This window comes from Sus scrofa, chromosome 1, assembly GCF_054392235.1.
Source record: "Sus scrofa isolate SSC_HxYL_T2T_F1_AM1 chromosome 1, Sscrofa_HxYL_maternal_Yorkshire_Landrace_v2.0, whole genome shotgun sequence".
Lineage (NCBI taxonomy): Eukaryota > Metazoa > Chordata > Mammalia > Artiodactyla > Suidae > Sus > Sus scrofa.
Window position 1 is genome coordinate 201,644,483 of NC_139383.1, and position 14,409 is coordinate 201,658,891.

The 14,409-nt window shown below is 40.9% G+C and overlaps 1 protein-coding gene across 11 annotated transcripts in view; it reads left to right on the plus strand.

Annotated features, from left to right (window-relative positions):
* Positions 1-14,409, plus strand: part of SYT16 (synaptotagmin 16) — a 295,384-nt gene that overhangs the window by 91,690 nt on the left and 189,285 nt on the right. For 3 of the 11 annotated variants that reach the window (XM_084983014.1, XM_084982997.1, XM_084983011.1), the window contains exon 1: positions 6,105-6,350. The exons of the other annotated variants lie outside the window; for them this stretch is intronic. The gene's annotated coding sequence lies outside the window, so the exon portion shown is untranslated. Of the gene's footprint in view, positions 1-6,104; positions 6,351-14,409 lie in introns of those variants that run through there. 11 annotated transcript variants of the gene reach the window in all.

Here is a 14,409-nt window from a genome sequence, read left to right on the forward strand (position 1 = left end):
GGCCTCTTCTAGTTTAACATTGTCTAACCCAAACCAGAAACACTGTAAGTTATTAGTCACATTCAACTCAGAAAGAGGGAGATCCTAGAATTTCACCCATGGGGCAATAACCTCAAAACACATGTCCTATTGGAAATGAGATGAAAGAGTCAGTAACAGTAGAGTGGTTACGAGAATGGACTTAGGAAGAGACAGGCCTGGTTTCAAGTCTTAGCTTCATTAAAATACTAGTTGCTTTACCCAAAGTAAGTGCTTCTATGAGTTTTTTCCCCCTTGGCTTTAAAGTTGGGATTTAACAATCGGTGCACAGCTTCAAAAGGAAGAGCACACTTAGGGCCCTACCTAGTGCCACGCGTAAAGTAAAGAAATGCTTTATAAATTCTTACTGGTTGTAATGAAACTAATGTTAGAAAAAGGTAGACTGATTATTTGTGTACCATTATTTCTCCTCTTTCTGGTGTGCCAGAAGAGAATAGACCTTGTGAAATTTTAATTATGTAGAAAGTTATTAGGGTAACAAGGGAATAGTCCAATTAGCTGGTCAACAAATTATAGGAACTCTGGTAAAAGTCATTCATAGGCAGCATATTGCTAAAATCAAACAGTTTATCTCTTTACCTTTTTATTTTTAAAAAATGCCTTGTGGCTTGAATTGTATAAATCTGAGTGGCAAGTAGTATTACTGTCTTCTGCTCTGGTTGACTGCACAGAGTCGAGCAACCTTTCCAAGGACCCTAAATCTCTCTTCCCCAAATCTCTTACTTCCTGACCTCACCACTAGATGACAGTCTTTTTGCGTATGTGTATTTTGGCCAATGAATGAGGGTAACACTTTGAGTTAATTATTGGGCAGGTGTCTCCTTCTAGGCATCCCATTAAGATCAGCAGAAAAACTTCATTTATGGCTTCTGAACACTGTAATGTAATTATTGGGATGCAGAACAGTTAGATGCCTGTGCCAAACAAATGGAAAAGAATCTTAGCTTAAGTATTTAACTGTCACAACTTAATTATCTAGTATTTGGTATGTTTTCTGAAGTCCTTGAAAATCATGCTGTCACTTTATAAAAATTCGAAATTAACACATTGTTACTAGAAATTTGACCTTCCTTCAAAATCACGTTGACAAAAACAATTATAAGGCTATATTCTTCATTAATATTACAATTAATATATCTTGGGGCTGCTGTCAGTCTTTGGAGAAATGAACAGTTTCTCTTAAAAGTTTAATTTCACTCAAGCGAAGTTAATGCTCACACAGTGCCTTCTACGAGACACCACTGTCCACACTGGGTCAGGTCGAATGAGAAGGGATGTGAAGACACTGAAATTATTTTGACATTAAAGTTGAGGTGGTGACTCTGCATATTAGGCAGTTCCTTCAAATGGCTTTTGGATGACTTTAGTTATACCTGTCACGGCACTAGGAACATGGGAAGATACAAAAGAGGAATATACTGAAGAGAGGGGGCTGAGGGTGGGGGTCATTTGGGTGGGTGAACTTATTTATTGGGATGATGAAACCAAAGCACCACAGGAGTCTTAGTAATTTGTGGATCTATGAGAATATTCATGGATATTTGAGACCTTTAAGCCAAGGTCATGCCTGGGTCTCACCAAATATGGAGTATTTAACTGTGATATGTAAGACTTAGAGTTGTCATTTGGATGACATTGTAGAGCATGACTTGAAAACTACATTGCAGTTTAACCTACGGATAAAGGTAGTAGCTGTAGCAGTGGCAATTTGGTGCGTCAACGGCTAGTATGTTATGCAATTAGAACTAGTGTATATTTCTTCTATGTTTGTTTATTTTTAAATTGTTTTTGTTTTTGTTTTTATGGCCACACCTGTAGCATGTGGAAGTTTCTGGGCCAAGGCTCTAATTGGAGTTGCAGCTCAAACCTATGCCACAGCCACAGTAATACTGGATTGGAGCCATGTCTGTGACCTATGCTGCAGCTTGTGGCAATGCTGGATCCTTAACCCACTGAGTGAGGCTAGGGGTTGAACCTACATCCTCCCAGACACTATGTCAGCTTCTTAACCCACTGAGTCACAATGGTATTTCCTTTTTCCTTTTTAGTATAAAAGCATGTACTTGAATTAAATATTGGTTCGGGTATTAAGCCTCAAAACTCTGTAAAAACTTCTATGATAATCTGATTAGTGCCATTGTCTGTCTTGCACCAAGCTGTGCTGTTTGCTTCTTATGCCACCATACTTTCTTTTTCTTTTTCTTTTCTTCTTTTTTTGGTCACACTCATGGCATATGGAAGTTCTTGCGCCAGGGATCGAATCTGAGCTGCAGCTGTAACCTACGCCACAGCTATAGCGACACTGGATCCTTAACCTGCTGCACCACAGCAGAAACTCCTTGCTTTCTTTTTCATGTATGGGATACTCTTGCTTATGAGGGACTGAACAGAATATATTATCCAGTTTCTTATTGTATAAAATGGTGACAATAATATCTACCTAATAGAAGTATTCTTTGGATTATATAAGTTTGCTGTCTCCTAAATTCAGCTACGAGTGGCAGAAAATTCCAAATTACTGTGCTTTAAACAAGTTAGAAATTTACTTCTCTTTCACCTGAGCGAAGTTGTAGGTAGTTTATTTTGGGGCCATGGTCCTGGCTTCTCGATCATTAGGGGCTCAGGCTCCTTCTGTCTTGTATCATTATCCTCAATGCAGTCTCAGAGTTGCCCATAACTCTTAACCCATGTGTCTCCTTGGCTACCCCCCTCCTTAATCATATCCAGTTTTGGGGATACTGAGACCTGCCATCTTTATTCTGGGATGGCCAATTGCCTGGCTGATAAATGGTGATCCTGTTCCTAAGGAAGAAGGAAAGAATAGACATTGGTAGCAGCTAGCAGTCTCTGGCCTGGCAGCCTCAGCTAGGGTCTGGAGTAAGATATTGGTTAGTTGCTTGCTCCCTCCCCCCCTTCCTCCTTTTCCCTTCTCTCAGCTTTTACACCTGGGATGAGCCTTCGTGTTGAGATTATAAAGTGTTAAGCCTGAGAAAGAGCTTTTTGGCAGTAAGGCAAGAATTCCTGTGGCCAGTTTCAGCCAATTTGTGATTGTGGAAGAAAATCTTGGCATCAATTAGTATCAAATCATGTGTTGTGCAAAGAGTGTTCTCTGTGGACACAAACTGATGTATTAGCATTTGCATTTAAGTACCTCATTATATTCCAAGCATTTAAAAATGTGGAAAACAAACACTTTCCAAAATTACTTCAGAAACTATTTAGCGCTGCATAGACCCATTGTAATTAATAGATGAAAAAGAAGGGATTCTTCTCCAGTATATTTCAGAGTGTGTAATTACAGTTTTCCTGTGCACATATATTATGTGTTCTCGTCTTACTAAAATTTCAAGGTTAGGCTTTAGTGTGGCTTCAGTCATGGTTTTGCTTTATTTTCTTCTATGATGCAATTATTATGTTCCTCTCTCTCCACTTGAAGTGAATGAGTCAGAATCTATCATCTCGAAGGTGAAGTCCCAGAAGAATTATCTGAAAACTTTGTGAGTCCTACACATGAACTTGTGTTTTATCCTCAAGGAAAGGGAGGGGATTTATCCTCCATTCTTCTGGGTATTTCACAAGCATGGAAAATCAGGGGAACACTTGGACTCCATGTGCAATCAGAATTGTGGTTTAGATTGCCTAAGGCATTTTTTTTCTGCCTCAACTCTGGCTATCTCTCTGGGATGTGCTTGGTACGTGATATACTGTCAGTAAAAATAAATTGTCTGAATGAACCAAAAATAAAATTTCAAAAAAGAAACAATCGTTGAGAAGCTGAGAAAACATGATTTTTGGAATCTCTCTCTTAAAAAAAAAAAAATTATTGCCAAGAGTGGTGGGTGATGTGACTTAGCTGCACAAGTGTCAGAGATACAGAGGTTTTCATCTACTTAGAACTGAATAAGAGTCAAGTTGTGCCTTCTAAAAATTAATGAGACCTTAGATGCTAGAAGGAGTTTGTTAATTGGGGGTGGGGGGTGAAATGAGGTTGAGGTTGATTCTGCCTAAATTAATGCACAGAACCAAAGTAGAGTGTGTGCTCTGCCTGGTTGACTCTCGTGGGAAGCGCAGTGTTTAGTTCTTAGTGTTACTCGTGTGAAGGACATAGACACAGGCATCGGAGAACAATGTAATCATGAGCCTCACGTTGGAGTGGACTTGGGAGGCCATTCATCCCAGTTCCCCTCCTGATTCTTGGATCTTCTCGGCAACACCTCCAACATGTGAGGACCCTGTCTCGGTACATTCCCACAGAGACAGACAACTCAATTCCATTTGAGACATACCATTCCATTTTCCAGAACATTCTGGGAAAAGATGAGGGTGACTGAGAGAATAAAGAAGAATAAATGAGTTTAAAAAATATGTGTAATCAGAGTTCTCATCGTGGCTCAGTGGTTAACGAATCTGACTAAGAACCGTGAGGTTGCGGGTTCGATCCCTAGCCTTGCTCAATGGGTTAAGGATCCTGCGTTGCTGTGGCTGTGGCATAGGCCAGCGGCTACAGCTCCGATTAGACCCCTAGCCTGGGAACCTCCATATGCCTCGGAAGCAGCCCAAGAAATGGCAAAAGACAAAAAGACCAAAAAAAAAAAAAATGTGTAATCAGGGCTAATTTGAAGGAGAGCTCCTTCTACTCTTTAGAAAAGCTGTAACGTGAGGGAAGAAATGTTTTTCAGTTGGCTTACTGAGAACGCCGGACTGAAGCAGGGGCCAGATACCATCTCTGGAGCAGAAATTCTTAACCTGGAGTTTGAGGACCTCAAAGGCTTTTGGGATAGATTTTAAGGGAGCACTGAGCACTCTATGAATGTATTTGCAAGACTTTATACATTGTTTTTTTTTTCTGGGAGAGGATTCAAGGCTTTCATCCGTTTCAAAGAAAGTTCTTCATCCCAGAGATGTGAAGGTCTTCTTTAACTCTGAGGTTCTATGCTTTTTTTTTTTTTTTTTGCTTTTTTTTTTTAATGCATGGAAATAAAATGCTGGTTCTCTTTCTTTTATACAGAGGGGAAGTAGGCCAATTAGACATTCTATGATAAATTTCTCCTCTATTAACTATGACTCCTCTCATTTGCAGCAGGAGTATTTTAAAGTCTGTTACAACTCATCTGCAATACTTCATGTCAAATAACTTCACGTTTGTAGTTTTCAAAGAGTAACAGTTTAGCTGTTGCCTCTGGCTTCACAGTTTTACCTATAACCTTCTGTGACCCTCCTGATTTTAAATTCCAGGAAGTGTGCCTTCATCTTGGCCTATAGATTGGTAGAGTTATGCAGTGAAGAAATAAGTGATTAATACTTGGGAAATACTGTGTTTTTATTCCAGGCTAGGAGATATTCACAGGAGACTAGGCATTTTGTTTCCATCAGAATCCCACTCATGTTCTGTGCTTACTTCTTATTGTAGTGGCTGTCTGTACAAATAAGAGAAATAAAGCTATTTTATGAAGAACCAAAATCTTTTTAACTAGAGTCTGAGTTTAGTCAGGGCAGAAAATTACATCTGTTCCTCAGAGGGAATTGTTACTTACAATTTGATAGCAAATGAATAGGGACTTGTAGCAAATTTTGGAGTTCCTGTTGTAGCTCAGTCTTAATGAACCTAATATCCTTGAGGATGCAGGTTTGATCCCTGGCCTCATTCAGTGGGTTAAGGATCCAACGTTGCTGCAAACCATGGTGTAGCTTGCAGATGTGGTTCGGATTCCGCATTGCTGTAGCTATGGCATAGGCTGGCAACTGTAGCTCCGATTCAGCTCCTGGCCTGAGAACTTTCATATGCCATAGATGTGGCCCTAAAAAGTAAAAAAAAAAAAAAAAAGTAGCCAACTTATCAGGAAGATAATTTTTCCCCTAAAGAGAGAACTAGCAATGCCACTGAACATATGGTTATACATTAGCAAAAAAAAAAAAAAAAAAAAATTAAGTTATTAAGTCAGAAGTCAGAAGTTTCTACCAGCAATCACGGTGAGTCAGACTAGTTTCTCTGCCTCCTCTTTAGCAAACATTCCTTTGGTGATTCTCACACTCAAGTAAGCAACTGACTTGCCTTTCCGCCTTTTAGGTGGGAACTGCAAGCCTCTGCAGTTGGAGCACTTTTATTATTAACTCCAAGGAGGGTTAAAAAAAAAAGTTATTATGACCCGGAGTTAGAGAAACATCAATAATCTAGAATTAGGAGAAGAAGGGGAAGTGGAGGTGCTTTTTCAGGAAATACTAGTAGCCGTGAAGCAATTATTGAATCACCTTTCTCGAGGAAATATCATGATTTAATTTGTTTTGCAGTTGTGAACATCCCACCCAGGCAGGTAAGTTAATTTTTAGCATTTCTTGGGCTCACTTTGGTCTTCTGAGGGAAAGGCACAGTTTTTGAAAACAGCATAAGAATCACAATAGGTGTAAATTTGATATGTAACCTATTAAACTTTTGTTTTATTTGAGGTTAATGTGAGATCTTTTAGTGCTGGGATTTTAAATGCCTATGGAACTGTGTCATATAAGTTCATCTGACCACGATCAAAAATGGAGGGAGATTGAGAGCTGGAGGTGGACAGAGGTTGGAGGTGATACAACTGCCTGGAAGGTGGCAGCAGTGGTGGTGGTGGGGATGTTGGCCAGAGCTGCAATGCAGCTCCTATGCTTTTTACCCCAATCACCAGAGATAGGGAATGATATTTAAGGTCCTAAGGAAAGTAAGCGATAAAAAGCTGTTCATGAGTAGTGGTAGAAAGAAAGGACATAACTAAAGTTTGCTCTCCAATGCTTGTGTCAATTTTGAAGCTAGTTTCGGCCTTGGCACTGAGCTTTGCTGAGTGAGCCTGTGGACAGGTTCTCCATCTGTTTGTCTGAATACTTAGCTGGGAGAGGGTGTATACAAGGATCTGTAGTCATCAGAAATCCCATGGCAACACATTCTGGGCTTCCCTGGCCCCTGACTGCTTTACATCCAGGTGAGAAACCCAGTCTTCCAGAGATGGTCAGGAACAGGTGGTGGCAATTATATTTTGTCCTTCTTTGCAAAGTTTGTTTCTTTGCTCTAAGACTGGTTGATGTCTGCAGATATTGGATACTCTTCAAAGGCACACTGGAGGCATCTGGTTATTTTTTAATAACCTGAGTTAAGAACTGAGCTTTGTTTCCTTCGGGGGCTAGAGCATAGTAAACAGCTTGTCATCAGGAACCTGATAATGAGAATAAGTACATAAACGAGGATAGATGCACATCCCAGAGCACCCGCTCTTGAGGAAGAAAGGTGATTTAATAGACATAAGCCTGACACTTCCTGTGTGCAGAGTTATTAGTGACAACCTGTGAGTGTCAGGGGAAATTCGCTCTGCACCACGGAGCAGGAACAGTGCCAAAGGTCTCTGACAAACCCTCGTGCTAAACAAATGTTTCCTCCTTCACTTCTAGTACCGACTTTGTTCTGCTTTTCTGTCCATTCCAAGGCCCCAACAGTGATCCAGGGACTTCTGGAAAGAAACTTTTGTTTCTTATTCATGTAGTCAGTTCTTCCAGCTACTCTCAGTGCAGCTCTGCAAGAAATGGTGGAGCAGATTCTGTGAGGTTGGCTTGTCAACCCTCTTCTCCGACCTCTCCCATTTGGCTGACTGGAAAACCATTGCTGGGGTCACTGGAGGTTTGTGTGGTGGGCACGTAATGCAGGAAAAAAGTTCTAGGTGTTTATAATTTCCTAGAGAGAGATGGACAGGAGCAGGTAAAGGATGTATGTTGTATGTAGGGGAGAATATGTACCTGGCAGGTGAGGAAGAGAGATTCAGAAAGGACCCTGTGAGGAAAAGTTGTCAGAAGCTGGGCTTACCCCCCAGGTCTGACACCACCATTGGTGAAGCAGCCTCAGACATGACACTAACTCTCTGTGTTCCCCCATGGCCTCCTATTGAAGAGGAGGTTAAATTCACTAGATTATTAGGGCCCTTCTGGATCTCACCACTACCTTCATCCCTCTTTCTGAACTTTCCAGGGGAGAATACTTGCTTCAGCAGTAATCAGGCAAAAACGAAGTTGATACAACCAATAATACTTTTTTTTTTCTTTTGCCTTTGGTCCCTGAATTTGCAGTTGAGGTCACATCTAAAATCTTCTGGGATTATGTTAGTCTTTCATTGCTAGAGCGTTCCTGTTCCTGGAGGATGCGTGTTGTGAGAAGCTTCAATGTGACTTTGGGTGATCATGTGGGTCTTCTTAGTTTTTCTCCATGAGTGCTTCTAAAAATTACCCCATCAAAGGAGTCCCCAAAATTAGCTCTAAGAGGAATTTAAAGCTTCTGATGGCTTACATATGTTTTTAAATGCTGTTCTGTTGCCTTTTTAAGAAAACTGAATAAGAGTTGAAACTACTGGAAGTACACCTATAATTCAATTGCCAGATTGAATTATAGGTAAGGCAGTTCTGTGGCACAGTTAACTTAGAGAAGTACTTTAGAACTTCTGGAAACATGAAATACTTTTTTTCTAAGACTTTACTTGAGGAAGGAAGGGACCAGCTTGGTTAATCCACCTCAAGAATAATTCTTCCTTGCCCCATGCAGTGCTCACATCTTACCTGAAGGCCCCTCAACTAGTGGATGCTGAGTACAAAATGAGGCAATCTGAAAAAAAAGGCTTTTCTGTTCTTTCCATGTGATTTAAGACAGCTTGATCTGCTCATACCCTCTGCTTTCCCCAGACATCCCTATAGATCCCTTGCTTGTATAGCGAAACGCTATAGGACACATCCACCAAGATGTCCTACGGGCACCTTAAGTTCTACATGTATACTAGGTGGTTATTTTTACCCCAGAACTGCTGCTGTGTTTCCTGTCTCTGTGAGTGATAGCACCTGGCTCCTTGGTGCCAACTCACTCCTCACATCTTAGCGGCCACCAAATCCTAGAGGTCTCACCCTATAGTCTGATAGAATTACCTTCTTCACCCCATCCCCATTCCTTGGCCAGTCTTCAGGCTCTCCTTTGCATCATTTTCTTAATGATTTTCTAACTGTTTCTAGCAGGCAGAATGATGGCCCCCAAAGATGTTCATAGCCTAATCCCTAGAAGTGGTGAATATATTAGATTACATGACAAAGGATGATTAAGGTTGCTAATCAACTGACCTTAAAATAGGGAGAGTAGCTTAGATGATCCAGGCGGGACCAATATAATCACAGGAGTTTGTGCACCTGGAAGAAGGAAGCAGTAGTGGAGGTCAGAGTGATGTGATGTGGGAAGGACCCCACTAGCTGCTTCTGGCTTTGAAAATGGGGAAAAGGGCCCTGAACCCAGAAATTTGAGCTGCTTCTAAAAACAAGAAAAGGCAAGGTAATGGATGCTTCGCTAAAGCCTTCAGAAAGCAATGCAGCTCTGCCGACACCTTTCTTAGTCCATAAGACCCATTTTGGACTTTGAACCTATGGAACTGTAAGGTAATAAATTTGTGGTATTTTAGGTCATGAAGCTTGTGATAATTTGTTACAGCAGCAATAATAAAAAAAAAGGAATGCACTGGTCTTTCTGGCTCTGATGTGCCACTCTCACAATCCAAGTGCAGACATCATGTTATTTCCTGTCCTTAAAACATTTCCATGGTCCCCTACTCTCACACTGTCTTTTTCTGCTCTGCACCTCAGCACATTATACATAGGAGCCAATGAATAAATGTTAAATGAATAAAGAAAACAGCCCATTTTCTAGCACCTTGGTTCAGTTCACTATTTTTAATTGAGGGAATAAATTAAACATCATTTGATTACATTATATTTTATATATCCCTTCCTGGGATCAGGATGAAGTCAAAATATATTCTTTCCTTTCTTCTCTTTTTTTGGCTTCTTTTGTTTTACAATTGTATAATAGCGTTTTATTTTAGCCCATTTGATAAATGAAAAAAAATCTCACAATGAAGCCACTCAGAGATGACCATTGTTATTTTTTTGATGTGTATCTTCCTAGTTACTTATCAAAATATTAGTTATTAAAATGTGAATCAAAATAGCATGTGAAAGATGATTCTTTAAAAGTTATATAGATAGATAAAAACTTAGTAGAGCATGAATGTTTTCCTATAACCTTTTTAATGGCTGCACAGAATTCCTTTGGCTAAATTTTTGAATACCTTTCTCATGTTATTAGACATTTACGTTTCCATATTTTTCTCTATTATGAAGAACAGTTAAATTGATATCTTTGTAATATCTTTGTGTTTCTCTCTGATTATTTCCTAAGAGTAAATTGTTTAAGCACAGGAACAGGTCAGAGCCTCTGGAATGTTTATGGGTTTTGGTAGGTATCACAAAACTGCCCTCTGGAAGAACTGTGCCAGTTTGTGCTCCCACCCAGTGTCCTTTCATTCAGCAGACTTCATGCTTTTGCTGTCTTTTGAATACACAGAAGGACTAGAGAGTGTGACATCAAAGGTGATGAGAGGGTAATTTTACACTGGAAGTGGGCACTGCAAACACCAGTTGAACACAGACAGCACCATGGTCAGCGACCAGCATACCTGAGACACCCTCTTACTCCTTCGAAGGAAAAATTCTGTGGGTTGGCTTCCCCTTTCTCACCACACCAAATACCAGAAACTGAGCATAGAATCATAGGTGCCTTCAGTTTGTACAGGCTTCTGGTCTCTGGCAGAAGTCTGAAAAGGAAACTTGGGCACACACACAGATCCTCTTATCTCTCTGGTTTCCCTCCAACCCCATTTTCCCGCCAGAACTCATTTAGCATGAAGTTAGCTACTCAAGACTCATGTATATAACTAGGTGCTGCATGGTGTGTAATGTTGCAGCCTCCTTAGGTGGTGAGGTTTGAGTCCTATACAGTATGCTGTGTGCACCAGCCTGACACCTCTGTTCACTCAACATTAATAGCAAAAGCCTAGCACTAGACTTCCAAGCCCAGGTCAGCTCTTCCATGGTTGGTACTTAGGCTTGGCTGTGGCTATTTTAGAAACATTGATCTGGTATGTACAGAAGCATTAATAAAATGTCATGTTTGTTAGTTACATCCCACCTCCTTTTATTTTGGTGAAATAGTTTTTTCCCTGTGAGTTTGGAAAAGCCAGGCTAGTTGCCATAGCGACACAAAAGCTTTCAGGCACTTGTTTGTTTGTTCTATTCCCTTTGTCAGTTTCTGGAGTGGTCTGTGGAGCCTCTTGAAAGAAGATGTGCTGCTTAGTGTTTGACGGTTAAATCACCATGCTGCCTGTCAGAGCTGAGAGCTGGGAGAAGGTGAAGGGGCAGCCACAAAGCTCTTTTCTCCTCGTCTGCTTTCACAAAGATTCTGGCTTTGGAGAGGAAGTACTGGAATCTGGAGCAAGAGCTATCACCCAGTGTTTGCAAAATTACAAAAGAAAGCCATTGAGAGTTGGAACCACCATACATTTTTCATGCGGTATTCCTACCCCTCCACTGCCCTCCCTCCTTATAGGAACATACAGTGCAGTTATATTATTTTCTCTTGAAAGTCCAAGGGTGTCAGAGCTGTTCCAGTCAATCTGTGGACTCAGAAACAAAAGAGATGTTGGGAAAAACAAAACAAAGTTAGCCTTTTCCAGGTGGGCAGTCTCACCATCACCTTTCTTGCTTGTGTTCTGAGGAGAGTGTGTACTGGGAGCCTGGTCCCTCCCCAGCTAAAGCTGTGGGTTGGGACAGGGACCAGCGTAGTTCCTTAGACCCTGAGGGCCTTGTGCCTCTTCAGTGTGGGCAGGCTTGTGTGGTCAGTGAGCCTTAGGTTATCTGACACACCTAGGATTGCCTAAAACAATCCTAAAAATAAATTTATTTTTTATATTTAAGGAAAAAGTAAATTTTGATATAAAAATACAAAATAAGGAGAAAAATATCACCTGTATTTCACTCTCCTACACCCCCAATCAACATTTTGGTACAAATTTTATATATGTGTGTGTGTTTATATATGTGTTACATGTTTACATATATGCTTGTATTTCTAAATACACATTCATATATGTGCATTGCTGTTGTTTTTATAGAAATAGGGAATTTTGCTGCATATACTTTTTTCCTATGTGCATTTGTTTGTTTGTTTTTCTTTTTAGGGCTGCCCCCGAGGCATACGGAAGTTCCCAGGCTAAAGGTCCAATCAGAGCTGCAGCTGCCAGCCTATACCACAGCCACAGCAATGCCAGATCTGAGCTGCATCTGTAACCTACATCACAGCTCAGCTTAACCCACTGAGTGAGGCCAGGGATGGAATCCGAGTCCTCATGGATACTAGTCAGGTTTGTTACTGCTGGGCCATGACGGGAACTCCTCCTGCGTACATTTTTTGTTCAACTATGTATCATGCAGTATTTCCATGCCTGTAACTTTAATGATTAATAATATTTTTCAATCATATATATATAATGTTGTTTGATTCAACCTATCCTTCAGTATTTAATATTTAGATTATTTTTGAGTATCTATTTAAAAAAACCAAAAAACAATTCTGAGATTACATTCTCATGCACCTAATGTAAATAGCTTAAAGAAAGTACTGGGGAGTTCCCGTCGTGGCGCAGCGGTTAAGGTATCTGACTAGGAACCATGAGTTTGCAGGTTCTATCCCTGCCCTTGCTCAGTGGGTTAACGATCCGGCATTGCCGTGAGCTGTGGTGTAGGTTGCAGACGCGGCTCGGATCCTGCGTTGCTTGGCTCTGGCGTAGGCTGGCAGCTACACCTCCGATTCGACCCCTAGCCTGGGAACCTCCATATGCCGCGGGAGTGCCCAAGAAATGTCAAGAAGATAAAAAAAAAAAAAAAGTACTGGGCAAATTTGCAAGTGCCCATTAAATGTTAGTCATTTACATTTTTTTGTTTGTTTGTTTGTTTCTTTTTAAGCTGGTAAATAAGCTTGAGAAAAGTTCTCTAATGACCGAAAACATAGAGTGCTTTATGAATGCCAAAATCCTAAAGCTGTCTTGTTAGTTCCAGAATTGAGACAGGTTATGCAAAGGAACATTCAAGAAGATATGGCATGGTTTGGGACTACATTGGTGGGTAAAATATGATATAGGAGATATTAAATTGCATTACATCCAAGGCCACAGAGATGAGCATATTCCTTTACTTTGGGGAGACTTTACTGCGATGACTCTATAGCATAGCGGACAGTGGTTGGCCTGGGACTGAGGCCAGCTGGGTTCTCCTTGTTCTGCCACAAACTACCTTGTAGCATCTTGCACAAGTCCTTGGGTTCCTTACCTGAAAGTGATAGAATTGTTCTGCTTGGCCTCTGAGGTTCCTTTCAGATCTAAAACTCACTGTTTTGAAGCTGACTCTGCTCTGTTTAATTCGTTTGTAGTAACCTGTGAAAATAACAGCATGAACTTTTCATATATCTCCAAGAGTTTAAAGCTTTGTGGCCTGAGCAAATTACTGCAGTTTTGTTGTAATGGACTCCATATTTTTTAGAGAAAGAATATTTTTACTTGCCCAGTGTCCATTTTGTCTTCCCTCCTAATTTTGCTTAGAGGCAAGGTTACCACTCCCCATTACAGGCAGTTTGGGTTGTACTGTCAACCAAGCAGCCCTGTCCCTCCAGACGGGAGGTCTGCACATCCCATCAACAGACAGCTAATTTGTGTTGATAGTGGCTCCCATTCTTTCCCCCCATCTAGATGCCCAAACTGCCCTCATTCTGTGTCTTTTCTAGTCTTACTTGTTCTTTTTTCTCTCTAATCAGTGAATTCTGCTTATCTTTCCATCAAATTCTGGTTCTGGTTTTACTTTTTAGCCAGAGTTGGATTCTTTCCTCTGCTATAGAAAAACCCTAACCCTCACTGCAGATGCTGGCCCACTCCTGGTTCTCCAGCTGACCAGGGCAGGTTCATTCCATCTCTGTCCATCTATGTGTCCTGATCTGTATCAGTGAGCTTGCCCCACTGTGCCTCCAAGGGAAACCTCTGGTTCAACAAAATTAGCATCCTTAATTCATTGCCCCACGGCAGAGTGGTACTTGTCCATTTCTAGGCCCCTGGTCCTATAATTCAGACTCCTCCCAAGAAGGCCTTCCAAGTTCCCTCTTACATGACTCCTTTCCAACCAGCTCGGAAGGTAAATTCTACTGCAGTTCCACACCACCTATCTTGTAAACATTTAATACCTGGCAGACGAGGCAGCTTTTTATAGCTACTTTACCTGCATAGTGAAGACCTTGAAGGTAAATGTCTAATACTCCTATACCCCTCCTCACCCTCAATCTCATACAGCATCTGTCATGATATTTGGTGACAAAAACATTTACTAAACACCAGGGCAGGGGGTAAGGGGGAAAGGTGAAGAGAGAGCCTGTTAGAGTCTCTGCCTTGTTACAGCACCTCGTTTCATAAAGTTTTCTTTATCCTTAGACAATTATTTAAAAGA